The following is a 21,769-nucleotide window of genomic DNA, read 5'->3' on the forward strand; positions in this document are numbered from 1 at the left end:
ATTGTCTTCCTGCAACAGTTTGAATAACAAACTGTGACCTTGACTGTCGCAGTTGCCCCAAAGGATTACATTGGAGCCGCTGCAGCCCTTTAGCAGCTGCCACCTGAGGTAACCTGCTGGACCGACTCCAAAACAGTTGGTAAGTGTGAATGATTTACGCACCCAAACAGAAGCCCAGGTTTAAAAAATACAGCAATTTCCCTTTAACCAAGAACTGTGAAGGAAGTGATAAACATCACGAAACAGCCAGCAGCAACACCACACACCCCCGTGTTGGGTACGCATTCACTTATACCTCTGATTACATTTTAACCACATTAGCGCCACGAGCATCATCTCTGCATTGTGGCATATTTGAGTCTCCAGGGAGTCTGTGTCATTGGCCATGGACAACATGTTTACTGTCACTGTTTGTTTCATTATAAGCCTCTGTGGTGTTAATGGTTGGAATTTGGCAGTTTGTCTTTGCCTGCTGTAGTTCTCTTTGAGCTATAATAGATGAGAGATTGGCTTCAGCACACACACACACACACACACACACACACACACACAAACAGAAAGAGAGAGAGGGAGAGAGGGAGAGAGAAACAGGCGTAAAGCCCTTAGCACTGGCCTGACACACATAGACACGCACTATTGCAGAGACACACACGCTCACACACACAAACAGACATTACTTACAAGCATACTGTGTACACACAAGCGCACACACACACACACACACACGCACACACACACACACTGCTCCATGGGTTTATCTTCATGATGATAGTAATCAGTATGAAGCCCACTGGCTACAGCAGCAGACTGCTTGGTAGTCATTACCGTTAGCTTAACTGTTTACACCCGTTAATCAAATTACCAAGTCACACACACACACAGAAATGCACACACACACACATGCATATAAATGTAAGCAGAAACAGTGTGAAACGCACTTGTATGCGCGCACACACACACACACACACACACACACACTGACACTTAGGAGGCACGCACAAACACACACACGCACACACACATACACACAGGAGATGTAAACATGGAGAAAGGCTCCGAGTTCCATCTGAGATTAATTATCAGTCCTAAAGCAGACACATGAGCCGAGACAGAAAGGTGGAGGGGAAGCAGAAGATAGATCTCCACACTTCTGTGGGTAGAGAGATATGAAGGAGATAAACACTGAAAAAAATGTGGAACAGAGAGGTGTGGAGCTGGTGGCTGACAAACAGACATACATACAGTACAGGAATGAAGACGTATGCAGGAGCTGAACTTCCGACTTCTCATCTCAAACTGATATCTCAGAGTACGCTAAGTATCCAGACATACAGTATAACAAACAAACCGTGACAACCAGAGCAGGGAGCCCGGAGGCTACGCAAGAGCTCTTAGTATCTAGTTGTGTCTGCATGTTTTGTCTTGAGGCCAATCTTTTTAGGCAAATGGTGATGGGAAGTTTTGTTTCCAGTAAGGATGGGGAGTTGCAATAAATCATTAGGTATGATACCATTGGCTCTGAGGATCGATGTATAATGAAAATAGGGATGATGACCTTAATAACTGTCCATGTAACAGCAGCTATTGGCCATTACAGGACGTTACAGCACCTCTCAGAGACAATTGACCCCCCCGAAAATGTGTGTGTTGCATCTCCTCCTCCTTTTTCTGTGGCTGACAGTGTGATTTCACTCGTTTCACTGCGTTGGAGCCAATCACTCAAACTGAGTGACGGGTGCTGTGGCATGAACTTGACTAGCTGAGTTTGGGCATAACAGAGTGAAGGCTCTCCTGCCTGAAGGCAAAAAAAAGTTGGATATTTTGGTTTCTTAGGGAGTCAAAGACATACCAGGATTTAACTGCATGGTGGTCCGTCTTTCCTGAAGGGGAAAAACGGGAGACGATCAGTACACCGCTATCATCAGTCAGCACACCTACTCATGGATCATACTGCTTTTCTTGTTGATACCTACCCTGCTCTGACTGTCTTGTTGCCTTCACCCTCATCTGCATGTGATTGGTTGGATGTAGGGTTAGAAAATCATAAGCCAATCTCATTCCTCATGCCTAAACCTAACCCAGAGCCTTTCAATAAAGAGAGCTGCGCGACAGGAGTTCAAAACGCAGATTGTTACGTGATTCACAGAGACTTCAGAAAGTTCAATTAAGTTCTAAGCAGGCAATTTGAAATACGTATGTACGTTCGGCAGTGTGTAGTTAAAACACGATTTATTGATTGGTTTACAATACCTGGCTGATAGTATCGCCGTTGCTTAAACACAATGGTCCATGAAGATGACGATACAGGGCTCTGACCTAACTAAACCAACCTATGAAAGCAACCAATCAGACTCATCTGAAACTCACCAATCAACAAGTAATATCTTGTTTGACAAGTAAAGAAGACAATTTGTGGTTTTATCCGGGGGGTTACGCGCCAAACAAGTTCTTGTCTGGCGACTGTGGCTTCCTGGAGTCTTGTCCCGTTACTTTTACACTTTTTAAAATGTTCTCATCGTTGGGCAGAACTTAGCTTGCCGTCTTTATGCTAAGCTAAGCTAATTGACTGCTGGCTACAGCTTCACATTTAATGGACATCGTTCGTTTCATCCCACTCTAGGCAAGAAAGCAAGTGTGTGACCTTCAAAACAGGAGTCGACGAAACAGTTTCACAGCACGTTGTTCTTGTTCTGGAGCTTTTGATCATATCACACGATCTTCATCAGCAGATAGCGTCCGCTGTTTCCAAAGTAAAGAGGGATCTTTGAAACGCAACTTCAATGAGAAGTCTTTAAAGTGCTCAGAAGAAATGGAAATAAGTCCCACTGCTGATGAAGATCATGTGATATCATCAAATGCTGCAGAACAGCGACTGAATCAACCGCCTGTAGAGATTGTTTGGTCAACTGGCAAAAGTTTGTCTCGAGCAGTCTGGACACATTATTATAAACATTTAAGATTCGTGGTGAAACATTTTTAAAAAAATGATTTATTGGCTGTCTTTTAAAGTATCCGCTCATTTCTTTCAAGGATAGACAGCCGTCAAGCAGCATCGGTGTATAGGTTAACTGAGTCAATGGAGACAAGAGGTTACAGCTCAGTGAGAGAAACAGGCCTGACGGGCTTCACAAACACAACTCTCGTCGTGGGTGGAAACTAAAGCAAGCTAATCGCTGGCAGAGCCGAGTGTTGTCCTGCAGTGAAAGATGCAGGGAAAGGAAAAAGGGAGATCGCGCACACACAGACTGACAGTTTGAATGCAATTGTATTTTTATTGCTGTATACCTGTATATCACCATAGTCTACGCAAACCAATAGATGCATTACGAAAAAAATTCTGTGCATCAGCATAACCCGAAGAAAAATGGAAACGTTCGTCAGAGCTCGTCAGCGTTTTATCTGGGGCTTTGTACCACGCACTCGCGGGGACATAATCAGTTTGGCAAGTGACTCAATCCAATAACAAAAACAGAATTTACGCTTTCTATTTTTTCTCCGCAGCTTTCCGCAAGCAAGGAAATGAGAAATGGATTTTAATTGTTTCACGATTAGCGAAATAAAAGGGGTAAAAAAGAAAACAATTAGGCACGTCTCCAGTGATGTCGCCGTCTCCGAGATTGGTGATGCATCAGTTTACAGTGAGAAGTTGTTCAATAGAGGAGCTCTGGCTGACGGTGACACTATTTCCTCCTGCAGTCTAAATGTTCTCTCTAAAGATTAATGCAGAATAGGAGATGCTCCGTGTGTGTGTGTGTGTGTGTGTGTGTGTGTGTGTGTGTGTGTGTGTGTGCGTGCGTGTGCGATGTGTGAGATACTGTAGTTACTCTGCGGTCGTTTCCTTATAGAGGCACGGCGAGAGGATGAGACTAACCAAAGCAGCAAGATTAGCAGGCGGCCATCGATGCAGTCATCCAGTTTTACAACAGATATACACAGGTTTTATCACGGCTATACATTATTAATACACACTTGACTGTTTACACACACGCTCGGAGACAGATTATCCGGCCGCTGTTCATTTTCGGATCCAATCTTTCAAACCACAATTTCTGACTGTGACTTGTGGCGTCCCCACAAAAAACAACAGTGTTCCATTATGTGCACAGATTATACTGAAAGTGTTCACAGACAGACAAACGAAAAACACAATCTTTTCCCCACTGCTTGATTTCATGTTTTTGGATATACTTGACGTATTTGGATAAGCACATACAGTTCACACAGGAAATCTTCACCAACTCTGTATTGGTGAACACACAAAGCTACTGGTGCATTCCAGTGGATCCAGAAGTGTCTACTTGCTGTTGATATATGAACTCAATCTGATTTGAAAGATTTGAAATAATGATGATGAAATAATGTCTGTTTCATCTCATTGTAAATGTGTCATGAATATCTTTGCATAAGTGGCATAGTTTTTGTCCAAAAGAATTGTAGTTGATGAAAATAGAAATTGTGTTCAAATTATGTCAACTGAGATTACAGAAATTAAACAATGCCTTTCAGGGTCCCGTATTATCCTCATTGTCAGGTTCATCCATGTACTGCTAGCAAACATTTACACACTTTTAATGCTCAAGAAACTCATTATTTTTCTCGTGCCATCTATTGTTGCAGCACCTCTATTCACCCTCTGTCGCCTAATTGCTCCATATTAGTTCCTGTGTCTTTTGGTGCCCCCTCATCGAAAACACAGTTCGCTGTGATTTGTCAGCTTCCACAGGCCTGAGCATTTATCTGTAGTGTTCTTGTCTGATGAGGGAAAAAAAATAAGTCTGCTTTGCGTACAAGCATTGATGTATTAAAACATCACACATCTCCATAATGGTGTTTTAAGAAATAAAAGGACTGTAGGGCTGGCATTGAGAACAAGTTCTTAATTAAATCAAGTGCCAAATATACTGTTTTTATTGGCAAAGTTTTAATCTACTGCCACTGAGATGAAGAGACACAGCTCTTGTCAGTGGGTACTTCCGAGTTTTGCTACTTTTTATCATGCTTTTTTGTAAGTATATCCGACCGTGCCAACACTACTGTACATAATTCTATGATAAACATAGCGCGCCACATCCTAGTTATATTTGTCCATATATATGTGTGTCTACCTTTATGTTCCATAGACCTTGTAAAATTCAAAAGCTGTACTTTTTAATGAATGGCGAATTTCTCGAAGGTATAATTTCTCAATGATCATCATATAGTCCCCTTTTCAGGACTGATCTTCCAACCGCGGGATGGGGGGGGTTCACTGCTTGTTTAAGTGCAGCCATCACACATTCATATATGCATGAATGTGCAAAAAAAGAATAAAAATAAGCACACAGATGAGTGAACACACAGAGACTGTAAACTCGCTTGCAAACACAGACGGCAAGAGAAGACAGAACCCCCTGCCAAGCGCTGAGAAAACAGGCAGGCAGAGAAAGGTAAAGAGTGGATGAGAAACAAGACAAAAAAAAAATGCTGGATAAAACACAAGTACAGGGAACGAGAGGTAGCGACAAAGGCGGAGAGGTAAATCCAGGAAAACAGTATAAAGGGACCGGGATGGTGTGAAGAATAGAGAGAGAGGATGAGTGAGAGGACATAATAGAGAGGAAATAGAAACTAAAACCTGAAGCAGGTGAAAGAGAGAGACAAAGAGAGTGACATCAGGAGCTACGTACGGTGGTATTGGACTCTTACAACAATTTCTATTTACACCATAATGCCCCTCAGCAGCAATCACAAGCTGCCTCTCTCTTTTTTTAATTTCTTTTTTACATTATATTACATTACATGTATTTGCCTGATGCTTTTCATCCAAATAAACTCACAGTGAGGCAGCCCAACATGTGGCGGCAACCCAAAGAACACAAGGACCATGCTAGAAGTATGATCAGCTTCATCAAACATGATGAACTGGCTCAAGTGCTGCATGTAGAAATGTGACTACACCCATGTCCGCCTCAAGTTCAATCAGGAAGACTTTCTTTTCATTCACTTCTCTCCCTCTGCTCCCTCCATTCACCTGACACGGCTGCTTCTTTGTGTACTTTCTACGCATTCAACCAACCAGATTCCGCCCCCGAACACTATAAGCCAATCATGTCCCTGCCGTCAAACTTTAAACCGCACTCCTCTCTGCGGTCAGCTGACGTTTCAGCCATCCGTGCGACCCTCCTCCACCTCCTCCGCCCCGTCCTCCTCCAGCTCTTCATCCAGTGACCCGGTTGACTTTCGCTCAAAAACATTACGAGTCCCTCATGTTGGAAACGCTTCCACAGAAAAGCTGTATAGGTTATGTTGTGGGGTTTTTTTCATAACGCAGCAAGGAAACGTTAGACATGCTGTATCTGCACAATCTTTATTCTTTATTCAACGTTGAATTTGTACAAGAGTTGATTTTTGCCTCCCGTTCCCAACTCGTCAAATACTGGCACTGTGGGTTGGGTCAGCTGCCGTCCCAAAGCGTCACTGTTTGGCAAGTGGGACAGATTGTGCTGGGGGACACGAGAAACCCCGACCACGTGGAAGGTGCTGTGTTTATTCTGCCATGTTTCTTATTGTCAGGCTTGTCTGGCGAGGCTTTCAGATGCTGTTTGTTTGAAGAATACTGACACACCATAACAACTGATAACAACAGTACAGATGAAGGACACAAATCCTGATTTTTGTAATATACATACATCGTGTTTGATTCAATTGGTATCTCCTTCAGAAGCAAAGGCTGCACTTCAGCGGCTGTTTCAGTGATCCCACATCAAGTCCAAGCATAAACACCATGTTCAACACATTCCATGTGGTTCCGCTGAAGTCAGTAGTGGAGCGTCAGTAGGAGGCAGTCAGACATGTTGTGCTAATTGTGGTCTACCCCCGTTGTGGGTGGAAATGAGCTCCTGAAATAACCACTTCCTGGTTCTATTTTCAGCTGAGGTCAGCGGCGGAGGAGTACGCCACGCTGTGAGGTGTGATGTGGCTCTGTTGGTTTGACCCACACCTGCTGCGTCTCCTTCACTCAGGCACTGGAGGGTGAGTGTATCAGTGGGTGTATGCGTTTGTGTGTGTGTGTGTAGGGGCTGCATGCATATATGCAACACATGTGTCCAAATACAAACAGGTAACTATTAGAGTGTGTCCACTGAGTATGTGTGTTTGTGTGCGTGTGTGTGTTTGTTTGTGTGTGTGTGTGTGTGTGTGTTTGTTTGTGTGTGTGTGTGTGTGTGTGCGTGACCTTGACTGGGAGTACAAACACACACAGTCGAGCCTCACTGGAAACACACATCTGTTTGTGTTTTGCTTTCTCTTCCACACTAGCAAACACACAAATACTCTAGTTGCTTTCAAACTGTTTTCAACACATAGCGTGCGGTAAACTGACCACACACACACGCACACACATGCAAATAACTGTACACGTGCTTCCGCACCTCACCACACACATGTAAACAGAAATACAAAAATAGTTTAACCTTGCAAATCGACACACATTAACATACCCTCTTTCTCTCCGACTAACATGCGCACACACACACACGCACACACCAGTCTCACAGAGGAGAGGCTTTAGTGTAGCATTGAGTCATCAGACCGTTTGTGCGTAACTCCTCTCTTCCCTTCCCTGCTGGGTCTGTCGTACTGTAAGTGAAGGTCACACAAACATATAAACCCACACGAACACAATGTCCACGCACACACAAGCATGTGTAAGCTCTGTGAAAACGTTACAAACACACAATTAACTACCGCACGAATGTTTTATGGGTGAGCGAGTGTCCGTCTTTCTTTTAAATTGAAGAACTGTAGGAGTGTGTGTTCGTGTGTGTGTGTGTGTGTGTGGCTGTAAGGGGCCTGGTTTTTCCCCTGCAGGCTGGTTTGAATCGATAGCGCTGGAAAGTGCTGAAATAGCAGCCTCACACACACACACACACACACACACACACACACAGATACAGAAGGGTGACTCACTGGAGCTGAAAACATGAACAAGAATGCTGACTTCTGAAACAAGGCAAACGGGAGCGGGAGAGAAGGAGCCAAAGAGAGGAAGAAGCGGGGTGACACGCAGAAAGAGAGAACAGAAGGGACCACAGCGCAGCCTCGGCTCCAGACACATTTCTGCTTAGTTGTGCGTGGCGGCCAATTCCAGTATTGCTACATTCAAAACGCAGTGTACTGTACGCCTTGCATTCGTGTGTGCACAGGGGAAGGTGGGAGATGTGTGCGCTAATCCTTTTGCTCCTGTTTTCCATATTCGTCATGCTGCACTGTTGCTCTCACCTCTCCTTCTCGCTTGACCTTGTTGCAACATTAAGAAACAGTTTTTATGACCTTGGAACCAAATCTTTAACAAATTCAACCCTTATGATCAACCTTTAAAATGTTTGGCTCCTTACCACAGGAAGGGCGCTCGTTGTTCACCAGTTTTAATATCCAATCATTGGCCCTGTTTGCTGTAGAGGAATCAGTACAGCGAATCAGTCGAGGCTCAACTGGCCTGAACTGGCCACTATAATGCATGTAACAGGATCATATAGCATTGAGCAGTATGGAAATACACAGAGGTAGCAGGTTCTTATCCTCTCATGATTAACATCAAGGCTGCCTTTTTGTGTATGTGTGGATTTAACTTTATGAAGATTTATTTTGCTGCCTCTTATTGTGGAATACAGTGACACAGAAATCTTTTCTTAGATGGTCACATGGTCAAATGGTTTTTATAATGAAGACCTAAGAAATACGCTGAGATTTCAGAAACGTCCTTAAATGTGTCACTGATATGTGTCTCTGATAACTACAGCAGATGCACTTGTTTGTTCGTTGACTGAGTCATTTGTCACAGTAGAAAAATCACTGGTGTAAATGACACGAATAAATGGCCGAACTCCATTTAGATGTTTCAGTCAAGCCCGTAGGAAGAGCACCAGGCTTTATAGCCAATAGCAGCCAAACTATGTAGTTACAACATCATATGATGGCCAGAAATAATGACCCCTGAGAAATTAGTCCAGTAACATTTGAAAAGTCTCATAGAGCTGCACAATTAAATCATTTTCTTCCTCTTCAAGTCAGCTGGGAGCTAAACTAGAAGTTAGCCAGAGGTAGTCTCTGGGTGTGTGTAGTCTTTGGACATCGCAGCGTGGAAGATCTGGCTGATTTTCTATCGGGAAGTTGAGTTTTTTCTGGCTTCATATGCCACTGAGCAGCTTTCGTAGGAATAAACAGGGCTCCACCGCTGACGCTGTATCCAGTTTTCTCTTGTTGGATCCATGGTTTAAGTCCTGGTGTTGTGTACACTGGCTCACTGTCACACTGTCATGGCTTACTGGGACACTTTGGGCACAATGATGATGATTTACTAGAGCCTGACATTTCACTACACTGCTATACTACAGAGTATGTTTTTTTGGTGGATATTGTAGAGGAAGTAGTGGCTCAGTCAACATGGTGGCTTTCACCCACAAGCGCTGTCCGTCTGTCAGTCAGTGTGTTCACCATTACCCCCCACCTCCACGTCACGCCCCTGGCCCACAGTTGTTTTTTGATGCAGTCATGAAACTGCACAGCCATGTTGTTGAGATCACAATGAAGGCAAAGTTTGGAGATGGGTGTGGTGCAACCCATAACACACGAGCTCTTGTGTAATAATGTATTAATGACTCCTGAGGGCTCGTGGGTCAGAACATCAACATGTTGACAAGCATCTCTCAAGGCTGCTGCAAACCCACACACCCATTTTACTAACAGGATCAGACTAAACAGACATTATATATATATATATATATATATATATATATATATATATATATATATATATATATATATATATATATATATATATATATATATATATATATATAGTTTCAAAATTGCAAATACTGTGATGAAAGCAAAGTCTTAAGTTTCTGGCCGCCTGTTGAATGGAGTCACTCAGCGACAGACCAGGTTGCAGTGGCTGCTGCAACACTAATGCAGTATTGATGCAGTTCTCCAGCAGCATCCTGGGAAGTGCTGCTGCAGGGCAGGACATACTTAAATCCTACAAACGCTGGATGGAGGATTTCCACAATTGACCGTCGCTGTGGCGCTGAGGCAGAACAGAGCGAGGTGTTCTCCTGCGGACATACTCACTGCACATCACCAGTGAATCCAGCGCATGGTCGGACTGTGCTTTTTTATTTTCCGGTTACATAGATAATCACATCACCACCAGGGTAATTCAACAGGCCTGAGCTAAACTCCAGCAACAAGAGTCCCAGTCAACAGTGTCTGTGTGTGGGGGTGGATGTGTGTATGTGTGTGTGTGTGTGTATGTGTATGTTAGTGTCAGCGTGCAAGTGGTTGGCGCTATTAAACATTCACCGGCTCACTCAGCTGCTGCTGCTGCTGCTGCTGCCGTTAGGCTCCCAATCTGGGTCAAGTCTCCCTCGTCTCCTCCCTGAGCTACCTCTATCCCTCCATCCTTTCCTCCTCCTCCTCCTCCTCCTCTCTCTCTCTCTCTCTTGCTCTCTCTCTCTCTCTTGCCCACTCACTCTGTCTCTCTCTTTTTACTCAGCTCCCTAAGTGCTCTCTCTCTCTCTCTCTGTCTCTGTCTCATTTCCTTTTCTTTCTCCTTCCTCCTCCCACCTTCTCTCTTTCTTTCTCTCCCTCTCCCTCCCTCTCTTTGAGTGAGTATTTGCTTAGCTACAGCGCTCAGAGGCAGGCCCATGCTCTCCTCCAGCGTCCAAGTCAAATAAAGATGCCCATAAATTTTTGAGAGACGCGATGAATAATTGCTGTTATTTTTCGGCACGCGTGTGCATGAAGTGATCACCTTCACGACACAAGTGAAACCTACTAAGTGTTACTGTCACTGTCGTGGCCAATCCAGTATTATTTTTTTATTTTTTATTTTTTAGTTCTTCCATTAGCTTATTGGCGTCGTTCACACCTGTAGCTCATTCATGGCTACCAGCTGACTCGTGACATGTGGTGGTATTCAAACAGGTGAACACGGGAGTCGCTCAGTCCTCACCATTATCTCTCTGCTGCGTGCCGGCACTGTTCTCTGCTGCACCGCCTCAACCTCCTCCTTATGCGCTAAGCTTTTGGTATTGTTGACTGCGCTGAGATTTAATGTTCATGTATGTGTTTGTTGAGGAGGATTAGCTCCTCCGACAGAATCCTCAGTGCTGCCTGAATTCTTTGAGACCTCGCTCACAGAGCCGAGCTTCTTCCAGCGAGTCTAACTTCATTGCTGTTTGCTTTAAATGATCGGTTCGTTGTTGCTGAAGTAGGTTACATTATTGGTCATTGCTGCTGTCAGTTGTGCAGTTTTCCCATCAACAGACCACACCTGCCCCGCCTTGGTGACGTGCCACGACTGCTGCCAACCTGTAACAAGCTCCCGTGTCCCCCTCAAACAAGGTTGTGTTGGAAATCCATAGTCAACTGTGTCTGCCCAGGACACCTGAGAGAAAGAAATTTCTAAAAGTCAGTGTGTTCAGCGACAGATTCTCTTTATTTTCTCCCACCCTGTTCATACTTTCAGACATTTGCTATGTTTTACTGTTTCATTTTGTTCGCTTCAGCTGCTTCAGAGGCAATGTTTAGTGAATGCTGGAGAAAACACGTTTCCTGCCTTTGCCTCATGATAAAAGCTTGGAAATCACGAAACAACTTTTATTTTAAAGACATTATGGGAAATGAAACGTGCTTGTAACTGAATTTGCTTGTAATTGAATAATGCTGCGGGGAACGGGACAAGGGCAGATGTTATGGAAAAATGACATAAGCCACACAGCTATATACCATTTAAAACCGATGGCCCTTATATAAGCTAGCTAGCATTAGCAACAGCCAAGATGACTGCCGAGTGCAAGGCTCGCCTGAAAGGACTTTGGTTTTGGCAACAGTACCACTGAGTTCGTACTGGAGATGAAAACGAGGTGAAACAGGAACGTGTTGACGATGCTAATGGTGCTGATATTAACCACGACCATTTATTCAACCGACCTTACTAGTAACTAGCGTGGATTGTTAAAATCTAAATGTTTCAGATCATTTTTCAATCAAGCAGAAGCAGATTTCCGAACACAATGAGACAAGAGCTCTTTCACGGTGCGATCTGACTTCAGTGGCTCAGTGTGCACCTGCGCTGTAACATCAGGTGGTGCAGTAATTAGCTTCAATTCATCCGCTCTGAATATCTTTGTTCATAGGTTTCTGCAAGTGAATAAAGGAAAAACCTCAGAACCAGTCGCTAACCAATAAATAAAACATACATAACAATGTCTCCTGTCACTGTAAGCGCAGGTATCACTGCTGCTGACGCTTCAAATCTGCAGAAGTATCAAATTAGGGGCTGCAAATAACACGAGCCATGAGTTTCCCTTTTGTCTTAGTCTTGTCTTATTTATCTGTCTCCAGTAAACCACATTGTGCTGTAGAAAATAGCATCACATTTGCCTCACATTGCAGGACAGATGATGTGGTCTCCGCTCGCACTTCCTGCCCCTCAGCTGGCCTTGAAGCGTTTATGTCCTCTTGCCTGAAACAGTGACTCATCAGCTGTAGGTGAGCTATATCGCCTTCAGCCAAAACAGTGATGAACACACATGGTAGAGGCAGGCAGCACACACACATTTGAACACACACACACAGACACACGTGCATGCACATGCAATTAGGGTATTCTTACCCATGCTCTCCAGACACATCTGTATATCTCGTTGTGGCGCCTATCATCTTGTCAGCAGCCAACACTGGTAACAGATCGAGTGGAAAACCAGAAGGCCTGTTGCTACACATGCTACATGTGGCTTCTATTTTTAATGTGAGACAAAGCTTTGACATCTTTTAAATGTTTTTTTCATCCAGAAGAAGTGACTCGATGGCTGTTTGGTTCCCGTTTGCCGTGACTACACTAGTTCCTCCTGCAAAAATATTCTGCTGGATTTTTTTTTTTCCTCCTGCATGAATATTATTTCCTGACATTAAGTATTACTGTGATAAATGTGTGAATCTACCAGTTAGCTGTCTGAAATTTTTTTGAATCTGTGTGCACGAGAAAAAGAGAGTGACAGAACAAAAGAAAGAGAGGCAAAAAAACGGCAATTAATTGTTCTCCATTTCCCATCTTACTTGTACTAACTTGAACAGATCAATAATATTTCTTGTAGTACATGCATAATTGCACAGTGCATATTGAGTAGGTTGTACCAGACAAATGTATTTTGTAGCTTTGCATTTCATTATTCACACAATGATGAATTGTTAATTGAGAAGGGCGAGCCACTTGCGATGCAAAGACTAATGAGAAAATCTGAAGGTTTCCCCACCAGCGCCACATCGTCTCTCTTCATTCCACACCTCCACCTACCAGAGTTGTGAACAGCACTTGTCGTCAGCCCGTTGATGTTTCTGATGACAGCTGCCATCTCTACAAATAGCCTGGGATGTGGTGAGAACATTCACAGCCCTGTCCTACACCGCTTCGCTCTCAACATCATACGCGTCTGGAGTGGGAGTTGAAGCTGCGGCTACACTGATACAGATATTTCATCATTCACCGCTTGGCAACAGATAAAGAGGAAAGCAAGTCTAATATGTACAGTAGATGCACATACTGTTTATTTACCCACATGGGATTCTGCTGAGCTTGTGCAACATCCCATTTCTTTATAATAATAGTGGCTCTGGGAGATTTGTAAAAGGGTACGTGCAGTTTATATCACTTTCAAAACAACGAGTTTGAACAACTAGACAGAATATGTGTATAAATGTCTGTTCATCAGAAATATCAGAGTGAGTCAAACTCATAAAGTTGTGTGGCAGACAGCTACACAATGGGCTGAAACTCATTATAACACTGTGCAGAGCTGTGGGGAGCTATATCCAGGTTATGATTCTCTGTAGGTTCATAGCTACAGGTGACACCTGTAACATCATCCCCTTGTTATTCTAAAAATATCCGTTAAAAGCCTGAACTACTTATATTTTGAAATGTACGCATGCATCACATCCCTTAGTTAGTTTGAGTTTTAGTAAATATTTATATGTTCTGGTACTAGAAAACTGAATGTACTGCATGTACAGTAACATGTGTAAAATATTGTTGTAGGTATAATAATGTGTTGATTTGGTACATATCAGTGTCAAAGTCTGTGTGTTTGACTGACAGCAGCTGGCAAGCTGAGCCCAAGCAGGGGAATGACAAACAAAGGGAAGAATCTTGCGTTGCAACCTTAAATGTCACGGCTGGACAGTATGTTGTCGGTGGTACAGTGTTGAAAAATAAGGACGGTCTCTTTGCTGACCCAAGTTGCAGGCATGTCTACATGCTGTTTAATGTGCTTCAGTGGAGCAGCTAATTAGCTATCTAGCCTGTGAACTGACGTTAGCAGTGCATGCCACCTAAACATTTTTGTTGCCACTTGCTCAAAAAACTAAGGTGCCGGACATGATGTGGGTTGGCGTTTGTAAGTAAGATAAGGAAAAGGATCTTAGCAGGAAAGCTAATCTGGGTAATTTTCAAAGACAGTGGCTCTTGTCCTGCACAGCAAGCTGCTGTCTGTCTGTTAGTCCAGTCCGTCTTCATCCAAAAAACGTCCAGTCGGTTGACAGTGAAAGCCGGTTATTACAACCCATATTGTAATAACTGGAGAAGCCTGGAAGCACTGTGAGGATCATGTTCTTTGATTTCTCCAGTACCATACAGCCTTTTGGGGGACAAGCTAGAGCTCACGGGGTGGACCAACACCGCACATCCTGGATCCTCGATTACCTCACCAACCGGCCACAGTATGTGAGGTCTCAGGACTACGTGTCGGACACAATAATCTGCAGTACAGGGGCCCCACAGGGAACAGTCCTGGCCCCTTTCCTGTTCACCCTGTACCCTGCAGACTTCCCACAAATCACCCCACAGCCATCTACAAAAGAAAGGGAATGGACATCTTAAAAGTACCTGGGAGTTCACTTGAACAATAAACTGGACTGGACTGATCACACTGCAGAGACATATGAGAAAGGTCGGAGCAGACGCGATCTGCTGAGGAAGTTCAGGTCCTTTGGAGTGCAGGCGGCACTCCTGACCTCTCTGACTCTGTGGTGGCTTCAGCCATTTTCTATGGAGTAGTCTGCTGGTGCAGCAGCATCTCAACAGCAGGAAGGAACAGACTGGATAAACTTATATAAAAAAAAGGCCAGCTCCATCATGGGATGCCCTCTTGACCCAGTGCAGGTGGTGGGAGAGAGCAGGATGATGGACAAGCTGTCATCGCTGCTGGTGAAGGAGTCCCAACCTCTGCAGGCTGCTATCTCAGCACTGGGCAGTTCCTTCACCGACAGGCTGATAAACCCCAAGTGTGTGAAGGAGAGGTATTGCAGGTCTTTCCTTCCTGCTGCTGTCAGACTTTACAACCAGCACTGCCCCCAGTAAACTGGTCAATTTCACATACCCATATCAGCTACAATTACACTGTCAACGGTGTAAAACATTATTTATATACTATGTATAGGAGAGTTCTGTTTTATAGTTCTATTTTGTATAATTTTACTTCTTCTTTTCTATTGCATTGTTTATTCTTTAACTATTATTATTGTTTATTACAATACCCTATCCTTTGGCTGCTGTAATGAAGAAATTTCCCTATTTGCGGGACAAATAAAGAAAATTCGGATTCGGATTCAATTTTCTTCTAAGGAGGCGACCTCTTGCGGCCATAGTAATAATTACAGCAGCAACAGGAGGCAGTCAGGTAGTAGTATAAAGAGTGAATAAGTCAGTGTAGCTACGAGGTCGGAGGTCAGTGTGTGGGTTAAAAATAAAAAATAAAATAAAAAATCACCCAGGAGGCCGTACATTTCGCATGTGAAAGCAAAAGTCATCTGTGAGCGATTTTATCTACAGTAACATCACATACATGACTAAGTAAAGTTACAGTGCCTTCATAGAAGAAACACAATTATTTCAACCCACATCACAATGTTTTCCTAAAACTAATCAAGTGGTATTCTTGCCTAGACCTAGCCAAACTGCAGGCATACGACGAAGGTCGACTTCACCCGCCGTTGTTGGGCTGTTATTTCAGGAGCACTGACAGAAGTTGTTGTGGTATAAGGATGTGTTGGGTAGTCAGTGTGATCCTCTTCTCTGCCTATGATAGAATGATGATGTTAGTGCTTTATGCAAGATTTGATCGACTGTCTCTTGTAAGGTCTCTATCATCTGCAAAACCAGGGGGCACCATCCTGAAATCAAAGATTATGAAATATGAATGTCTCCCAATCTCCCCAGGCATTTGGTTTTCTCTCAAACAAGAACACAGGACGAGTGATTCACACAGCGGATAAAGACAAAAATTGCACTCTAATTCAGTTTTAAAGCATGTCTTAATTGATAAGCGCTATCCCATCTCAGCATGGCAGGACTTAGTTCATAAAGCGCAGAACGATGCCTGCTTTGACAGATGACATCACAGAACCCAGAGGAAGCCGGGCTGATTACTGCTCTGCCTGATAGTACAGAGGCTGGGTGGAGGGGGGGAGTGACGTGAATGAGAGGAGACACAACGAGAGGAGAGGGAACGGGGGGGAAGGAGGGTGAGGATGAGTGATGTGATCATTATAATTTCTGCTTTCTCAACCTGCAAAAAATTTCCCACAGCTGATCACAGACAAATCTGAGGTTGTCATTATTGGCCACGACATCGTGAGACGTCGCTTAAAGTCATTATTTCAAACATCTCTGACACCTGATGTGAAATGCTGGTGTCACTGGGGACATCCAGCTCAGCATGCAACTGCTGGGTTTTGCTTTGTAAGAGAATATACAAAATGTTATTAGTTTTATCATAAAGGTGTGTATACTCATACCATCTGAGTGTAATTCTTTTTACACCTGCGTGAGTCAGCAAAGCCTCTGAAACAAGATTTTACTGGGAACAGCGTGCTACCATTGGTAACATCACTGAACTGTTAACTCCTCACATGCTCTCCTGCAGTCTTCACATCAATATCTGGAACATTTGCAGACATATCCCAAAAAAAACTGGCAGAAGTTAAACCTGATTTTTTAAATACATATTGACAATTTATAAAAAAAAAAAAACTTCACGCCATATTCTTCAAATTAATTGTCAAATGTTTAGGCTTTAGAGACATAAAGGGATTATAACATTCATAATTATGTGGCATTCATAAATTAGTCCTCTTCCACAGAGTCTACCATGTTGCAATAACATGTTTCCACAGTAGTCCTGAATTTACAAAAAAAAAAAAACCCAAACACCCGCTGTGTCCAGCAACCCTATCACCAGGATAAATGATGGAAATGTTTTTTTTGTCGCCACAAACAGACTCGAACTGTGGTCACTTGCTTTCTCGTCTGTAACTATGATAAGTTTTGTTGAAATGTCACTATGCCATGTAGGCTATCACATACAAATATGAGCATATCTGTGGTTTACAGAAATGTTAAGGAAATATTATGTAAGCTTTTTACCCTAAAGTACAGCTTTTAAGTCATTTTGATGTTACAGTGTCTTGTTAAAGGGTGGTGTCTGTTTCTCTATCACTTGTTTCTGCACTATGTTCCCTCAGTGAGAGTGTCGGATCACAGCGTTACATACATGATTACTATAGTGTACAAGTTTTCAACACGTAACATTGTTATGATGTAATGAATTTTGGTTGCAGATAGCACCTACATTATGTCTGACAAGTCGTTACAGACCTGGGATTTGTGTTTACGACAGTGGTGTCAGAAACTGTGGGGGGTGCAACATTTACACAAAATGCCAATTTCTACATAATGTAGCTTCACCTGCTTTTATCCCGGTGACTAGGTTGACTCTAGAGAGGACCATTTGCATGAGGGTGATGAGGGGTTGCTGTTTCATCCTACACACTGGACCTTTAAAATCACCTTAGAAGAGGTCTTTAAATCTCACCTTGTTCTTTTCTTTTACTGAGTTTAGAGACATCATTTTATCACGTTACTTTATTTAAGTTCTTCTTCTTTCTTTCCCCTCTTATTTCCCCCTCTAGCCTGTTTACTTTATCCAATTTCTAAGTCAGGATGTATCAACAGGTGTGAGCTAATGATCGTAGCGTATACATTCAGTGGTTTCAGTTAAGACAGTGGCTCAGTGGTGACGGGGGGAAAAGAGGAGATACGAGAGGAGGACAGGTGGAGCAGAGGAGAGAGGAGGTCAGAGTGAAAGTAGAAGAGCAGGAGAGGACGGGGGACAGGTGGTGCTCCTGCGGTACTATCAAAGCTAATCAAAATGAAAGTCAGCACGATGGTTAAAGTAAAGAGGTTAATGTCACGATCGTGAGCAATTAAACTTTAACTGTTGAACTATTTTCACCAAACAGACCTTTGCTGTTTATTCTATTTAGCACAGTCAGCAATTTTTCATTCCTTGTAATGAGTAGTCGTTGATACACATGCACAAACACACACACACACACGAACGCACACACACACACACACACACACACACACACACACACACACACACTCTCACACAGTGTTAATTTGACTTGCCAGGGAGGAAATAGTGTGATTTGCTTGAGTAGGTCCCTGGACATGAATCCAAAGACAGTAGGGAGCGTGCAGAGCAATCAAGTGATAAAGCTTATTATCTGAGAGGAGCTATATTCTAAGACTTATTATCTACCAGGAGTTAAATGACTTTCAGGTCCTCAAAGGCCTGATGGCCTGGTTTGACTTGGCAGGAGGGAGAAGGAAGAGGTGGTTGGAGGAAGAGGGGTGGAGGGGGGCACGCAAAGGAGGAAGGAAGGAAGCAAGGAAGGAAGGAGTGGGCAGGTGATGGAGAGGAGAGGGTAGACGAGAGGAGACAGGAGGAGAGTGGAAGGGGAGAACCAGATGTGGGGAGAGGGAGAGCAGAGGTAGGAAAGATGAGAGAAGAGAAAGATGAGGAGCAGAGTTTGAAGACAGGAGGCAGGCAGGAGGTGATTCATAGACGTGGGCAGTCTCTTTTCTGTCTTTTTGCAGCAGCTGTGAAACCAATTTTCTGGTTAGGGTCGGGAAATATACTGTACTTCATAAAGCTGCAGAGTGCTGAATTGTGTCTTTGTTGAGGCAGCTCAGATAGTTTACTACCCGAGATACTGTAGATAGTTTATTGCCCTGGATACCCTGTGTGCCTTGTTGGCATAGCATCAGTAGATTTTCTACTGTACTGTAACTTTACCAGAGGATTGGCTTCCTCCTTTCACAATATGACATAACAGTTGATCATACACACCGATTTCAGAGATCAAAAATAAGTTCACGTTTATTCTTACAGGTTCCAGCGGGCGCATTCTAAAAAATGGCAGCCATTTGTCCCCTGTTCTAATCATCTTTTCTTCCTCCTAACTGATGGCTATGTTTCTGCACGACATCATCTGCCTATTGCGGGCTCCTGATCAATACGCCCCTCAAACAACATTACATGGCGCTAGAACAGTTTAAGGTGCAATATGTCAGAATTTTGTTGACAAAAATACTATTTGATAAACAAAATGTAAAAAAAAAGTTTTGACATTGCGATGTCTTTGTCCTGTGTTGCAGAGATGTCTGCTGAGGTTAGCATGCTAACCATGTTCTTGTGTTGTAAACACCAACACCTCCTGGTGCTCTTGGCTCCCCATCTGGCCTGCTAGCTGCATGGCTAACTGAGCTAACTGGCTAACATAAGCTGCAGTTAGCAGTTACTTGGGTGATTATTTCATTTCTAATGTATAGCACTTGAACAGTTATTTTGTTTATATATATTTACATGTGTAACATTTGAGTAGCATTTAAAGTCCCCTTGCCTAAGAGTAAATAGTGGTTTCTACCTGCCAACTTGACATCATGACAAATTGGCCTGATGGCAACAAAAGAAAAAGAAAATGGGAAAAGACAGCATTAGTTAAAGTTTGTCTTATAATCAGAGTTGCGCAGGGCTCATTAAAATAACTGACGTTAGGGGTGGAAATCATTTATGAAAATATAATAAACAGCATAATAATCTGTCCTTGAGAGAGAGAAAGTTCATGTTGTAGCAGTTCCTGCAACACCCTGCTCCTCTTGTCCTCTCCTCTTTTAGCCTATTTGTATCACTAACAAAATCAATAGTTATTCCATTGAAAAATCTATTATTCGCGATTAAAATAAGGGTGTCTGGTGATGTATCCACAACCCCCACAGATAGTAGACTTTACTGCTGTCACGGGAGCTTCTGCAACGATCCTGGACCTCACCTCAGAGTCATGACTTTGAGGCGAGGTCCAGCTGAAACGATGCCTAACCAGGTCACCTTTAATTCAAAGTCACTGCGAGATAAGAGGTTAGCTGGTCGCTTTCCCAATGTCACATGACCGCAGCCTGATAAAGCACCTGTAGTACTGTGCTGTCCATGTATGTCCTGGATCATATCAACAATGTGATCATCAGGCCTTTGCTTACTTTATTTCTTTACTACTGAAAAGGGAGAGAAAAAAAAGGTTTTACTGTCAGACCAGCAAGTGTTAAAGTTCTCTCCCTCAGTGTGTTTCAATTTCCATCTTTCTGGAGTTTTACATTATGTCCCTGCAGTTCTTCACACTTGACAACTTTTGCAAAGAGCAAGCCCTTAAAAAATTCTGTCTGGTGAGAAGTTGGATTTGTGCCTGCACAAAATTGCAGTAATGAAGAAAAAACTTTCCAATTCCAATATTTGGCTTCATCCAGCACATTTTGTGTAATGTGTAGTGTATAGTGTGTGTGTGTGTGTGTGTGTGTGTGTGTGTGTGTGTGTGTGTGTGTGTGTGTGTGTGTGTGTGTGTGTGTGTGTGTGTGTGTATTTATTTTAAAGTGTTTTTGAATTAAGCAGCAGTTGAATCAGCAGTGACACTATGCTGCCCTGGTTCCTCTTTGTATTTGTAACAAAAAGCCTCATGAATACGTAGATTTTAGAAATATGTTATCGCCTTTATTTGCGACAACAGAATGTGATGTTTTAAAACCCCCGAAGATCTTTTTCCTCTCTGCTTTTTAGTGTGAGTGAAGTGGTCTCAAAATAAAACAATGTTCTGCCAAAGTTGAAACAGTTTGGGTTGTTTCACAGATTTCTGTCTTGCTAAAATGTGATGTTGCGTGCTGAACACTAGAACAAGAACATTTGGATCAAAATCTGGTTTGTTTTCTCACGTTACCAGTCGACTGTTTAATGAATCTGATCAGCTGAAGCTCCCGAATAACAAGGATATATTTCTTAAACGCATTTGTTGTATGATTGAGTTTAGAGAGAAGTGCTTCAGTTTTCAGGGGCTTTAAGTAAAACCCTACTTATCCACTCCGAACTGTCCAAATATGGAATTAACAATCTGCTGCCTTTAACCATCCAGTCAGCCCATTACTTGTAGATAGTTTCCAGCCTAAAGAGTGCTAATGAGCACACTTTGCACCAGTGTTAGCCCAGTTCCTCTTTAAACATACAATATTGACAAAGCTAATACAAAGTCTGGGCTGCAGAGTCTTCCTCTATGTAAATTAACCCAACACTCCTCTGACTCAAAGGTAAATGTACTCTACTGTGAATCGCTTTAAGAGATGTTTAAAGAAGAAATTACCAGGGTCATAATAGTTATAAAGGAGTGAAAAAAACAGTCATTACTCACCACTCAGGCACAGAGCAGCTACAGTCCAATACTGTTCCTGTTTCCTACGTTGATGAGATTAACAGAAGACTTTATTATACCTTAGAGCAGTGTTCCCCAGCATTTTTAAGACGTGACACCTCAGAAAAATCCCACTCACTGCCCATCTACTCAC

General features: G+C 43.0%; 1 long non-coding RNA gene across 3 annotated transcripts in view; it reads left to right on the top strand.

The window, feature by feature from the left end:
• The window catches only part of LOC119005766, a 175,962-nt gene that overhangs the window by 93,870 nt on the left and 60,323 nt on the right, over positions 1-21,769 (top strand). For 2 of the 3 annotated variants that reach the window (XR_005070573.1, XR_005070572.1), the window contains exons 4-5: positions 6,911-7,011; positions 12,439-12,534. This is a non-coding gene — a long non-coding RNA (uncharacterized LOC119005766). The remainder of the gene's footprint in view (positions 1-6,910; positions 7,012-12,438; positions 12,535-21,769) is intronic. The other variant, XR_005070569.1, reaches the window with a different exon arrangement.

The sequence above is a fragment of the Acanthopagrus latus genome, chromosome 17, assembly GCF_904848185.1.
Source record: "Acanthopagrus latus isolate v.2019 chromosome 17, fAcaLat1.1, whole genome shotgun sequence".
Lineage (NCBI taxonomy): Eukaryota > Metazoa > Chordata > Actinopteri > Spariformes > Sparidae > Acanthopagrus > Acanthopagrus latus.